Consider the following 4267-nt stretch of genomic DNA (forward strand, 5'->3'; position numbering starts at 1 on the left):
CAGCACTGATGAAGATAGGCATATAAGGGATATGCAACTGAGCTATTGCCAGAAGAAATGAAAAACCATGTATAAAAGGTGAATATGGGCCAGGCAATGGTGGTTCATGCCTTTAATCTCAGCACTTGGGAGGCAGAGTCAGGCGGATCTCTATGAGTTTGAGGCCAGCTTGGGCTACCAAGTGAGTTCCGGGAAAGGTGCAAAGCTACACAGGGAAAACCTGTCTCAAAAAATCAAAAACAAAAACAAAAAAAGGTGAATATGGTAGACTGTAAAGACTGTGTAAAATTATTGGTGTCTTTTACACTGAATATTATACTTTTATAATAGGTTTTTGATGTTCTATTGTATATTATTCAGAATCTTGCTCCTAAAAGATGTTGGAGGCATCCATCCATTCTTCTGGATGCTTGCAACCATTTTCTGAACCACCAGTATTGCTGTAGAATAGGAGACCACATAAACACAGATAATTAATCTCAGCTATAGTCTTATTAACCTGTTTAAATTCAGATTACAGACACATGGCTGATCCCAACCATAAAGAGTAAAAGAGGCCGGGAGGTGGTGGCTCACGCCTTTAATCCCAGCACTCGGGAGGCAGAGGCAGGCAGATCTCTGAGTTTGAGGCCAGCCTGGGCTACCAAGTGAGTTCCAGGAAAGGCGCAAAGCTACACAGAGAAACCCTGTCTCGAAAAACCAAAAAAAAAAAAAAAAGAGAGAGAGAGAGAGAGAGAGAAAGAGAGAGAGAGAGAAAGAAAATCTATCTAAAAGCATCCCAGATTGTCACCTAAGAGTCACAAAATTTTTTGTTTTTCTTTTAAGTGACTGTGCTTAGAGTTATTTATGATGACCAAAAGCTAACTTATACAGTAAGCTGGAACTTAATACTGCATAGCCAGAGAAGATTTCTACAGCATGTATAGAAATACCTGAAGAGAAGTCAAAGCAAGAAAGATTCCTAGGAAACTATATAGAAATTTCTAATCCCCTTCAAGAATTCATTATGCATTTTTTCTTCCTGTTATAGTGATGAAAGCCAGGAACATCAGCACTTGCATATCACGGAATAATCTTTCCTAACATTAGCAGTCCTGCTCTATGTCAAGCTCTTTTTACATGGAGACCCCATTGGAGCTTCACAATAATACACACACACACACACACACACACACTCATATATATGTATGTATATGTATATACATATATATGAGTTCCTTTTATCATGCATCAGAAATACATGAAGAAGATTTTAATACCAATTCAAATCAGTTAAGAGCATTTCTGTTTCACAGGAGAAGAACTCAAAATTACAGAGGTGAAATATCTTGTCTGAAGACCCATTCTTTACAAAATTTGACCCACAACTTTCAGCCCTGAGCTGTTGTCGTTTGTCTTCCCCATCCATAAATCTGTTTAAATATTGAGATATTATGTTCTTTCTAAGCACACCTACAACTGCCAGAGTACCATGTCACACACCAAGTATTCAGGTCCTCTGTATATATTACCAAGATGATATATAACACATCAGTCAGCCGATGCATGCTCTTCATTGAATTCTTCCTATTTGTCATGGATTCATGAAGTTGAACACATGTGTGTTCTCTGTATCTTACCATGTGTTGTTCTCTACCAACATGGGTCTCTGTTAACAAGGAGACCATCACCAGACACAGTCAAATCTTTGATTAACACCTCTGGAAACATAAGCAAAAACAAACCTCTTTTCATTATAAAGCGCCTTACCACAGGCATCTCACTATAGTAATGCAGGATCTAATAGGTATTTTATCCCACTGTTTAAATCAGTAGTGCCTGAAAATATGGCCAACTGGACCATTGCCTTTGTTCCTCTTATTAATCTTACAAAATATTGGTGTTATCCATATTCCTAGAACTGAAGAAGTCAATATTTAATACAGTTAGATAAATCAACTAAAACTTGTTCCCTTTTTCTTCTTGTCTTCCTTCTTATCTTCTTTCCTTCCTTATTTCATTTCTTTTTGTTCAATTTTTTGTTTGCTTTTGGTTTGGCTGTTTTTTTTTAAATATAATCTCATAAAACCTAGGGTGATCAAACTCAAGTGAAGATAACCTTGAACTCATGATCATCCTTCCTCTGCCCATTGCTAGAAATATAGGCCATCTTCCCTTTTTTATTTATTCACTTAATAATGTTGGAGTTCTGATTACATGCAAGCATTATTCTGAGACCAAAAAATGAGACAGAATAATGATACTCATTCTCCTATAAAAAGATAGACAACAAAATGTATCAATAAAACAAGTGATTCTATGTAAAGTGATAATTAACATCCACAGATGAGGAATTTAAGGAGATTAAGAGAGAAAAAGATTGAATTAAAGGTCAAGATGGAGGATGGGGATATTGAGGGAGAAAGAGGAAGAGAGTGGGAGAAGGAGAGAAGGAGAGTGAGGGAAAAGGTGTGTGTGTGTGTGTGTGTGTGTGTGTGTGTGTGTGTGTGTGTGTGAGAGAGAGAGAGAGAGAGAGAGAGAGAGAGAGAGAGAGAGAGAGAGAGAGAGAGAGAGAGAGAGAGAGTCTTTTGATTGAAACATCTATATGTAACAGCTAAGCAAAGACACAAAAGCAAGAGACCAGTACACATGAAGACATTGGGAACAGGATCACAGAGGGAATGTCTCCTATAAGAGTTATAACAAAACAAGAACTCAGTGTGGCCTAGAAACAGAAAGGAAACACACTAAGCTCAAATGGGTTATGGGACAGTGAAACTATGTTTCCCTAAGGAGGCTCAAGGGAATCTAGGTGGCACAGGTTAGGAAAATCATGTCTGTCACTTATGCTGAACAAGGCAGGAAAACAATGATGAGAGGAAAGTTTTTGAGCAGCAGAACAATGATGGTTCATATTCTTAGAAAAAAAACTTTACAAAGCTTCTTTTGGGTACTGGTAAAGATAAGACTGAGGAAGCTGGAGAAAGCAGTGGGGAAGCTGTGGCTGTTATCCTGGAGACTTGGTGTAAACAGCAGAAATCGTGAGGAATATTCACATCTTTGATTTATTCTGAAGTGTAGTCAGTGAGAACTGGTGTAGCATTGAATGTGGAGTGTGAGAACAAGCAAAGAGTCATCAGCATGGCTGACTGGGTTTCTGCTTTAGAAACTGGAAGCACAGAGCTACTCTTTAGTGCAAGGGAGGAGTTCTCCATGGACTTGGTGTCTGGAGAAATTTTACATAGCCAATGATTTTGTTTCTATGATAACTAGAATTATTTATAGAGGAAGCAAGTGTGATCCAGAGAAGCCAGGATGATTTTTACATTGCCAAAGCAGAGACCTTGAAGGGACAAGGAGGCAAAAAGTTAGAGGCAGAATCGAAACGCAGAAAACACAAATAATTTAATAGCAGTAAGGGGAAGAACAAGGTGTGTGTGTGTGTCCAGATCCTGGAAGGTAGGTCATGGTGATGGACTTGGAGACATTCTTATTAATCTTCATCAAATTTGATCACAACATTGGAATAAAATTATAATTTAGAGGGGAAACAATAAACATTGTAGGACAATATGATATAACCATAGTGACTTGGATACAGAAAGCTGGCAGTATTGAAACTAAGGTCCATTGGGCTACAGTATTAGCAAACTGTTTTAAATGGCCTCCAGATTACATTGGAAGTTACATACATAGGATTCCAACTTGATATAAGGAGAAAACAAAAAAAGATATTTTTGAAAATACAATATAATTACAACATATCTTGCTTCCCTTTCATTCCTCCAAACCCTCCCAATATATCCTTTCTGATTCTCTCTCAAATTTATGAGCTTCTTCTTTTTTTTTTACTAATTCTAATTGCACAATATTTTGACACTACACATAGCCCAATTCTATGTAGTCTATTATTTTTCCAAAACAGATTTCTTTCTTATTCTTTTTTTTAAAGGAGCTCTGGTAAAGTTTTATTAAAGAAAAACTTTCCTGGTTTACTGTTGACCAGTCATGCTTCTAATAATATCAGAATCACCTGGGTCAATGACAGCCAGTGTGCATACCCTGTAGTATTTTCCACATGCTGTGCCCAATTTAATGTTATTGCCACTGTAGTGATGATCACCAGTTTTAGCCAACATGGCATAGAATTCTATTTCAGATTTCCTCAAAGCTGGACAGTTGTTGGTGAGGATAACCAATTTTGCTTTGCTCTGTCTGATCATCTTCAGAGTCTGTTTGTACCCCAGCACGTACTTTCCACTTTTCATAACAAGTAGGAGCCTCGAGT

The sequence above is a fragment of the Peromyscus maniculatus genome, chromosome 2, assembly GCF_049852395.1.
Source record: "Peromyscus maniculatus bairdii isolate BWxNUB_F1_BW_parent chromosome 2, HU_Pman_BW_mat_3.1, whole genome shotgun sequence".
NCBI classification, from domain to species: domain Eukaryota; kingdom Metazoa; phylum Chordata; class Mammalia; order Rodentia; family Cricetidae; genus Peromyscus; species Peromyscus maniculatus.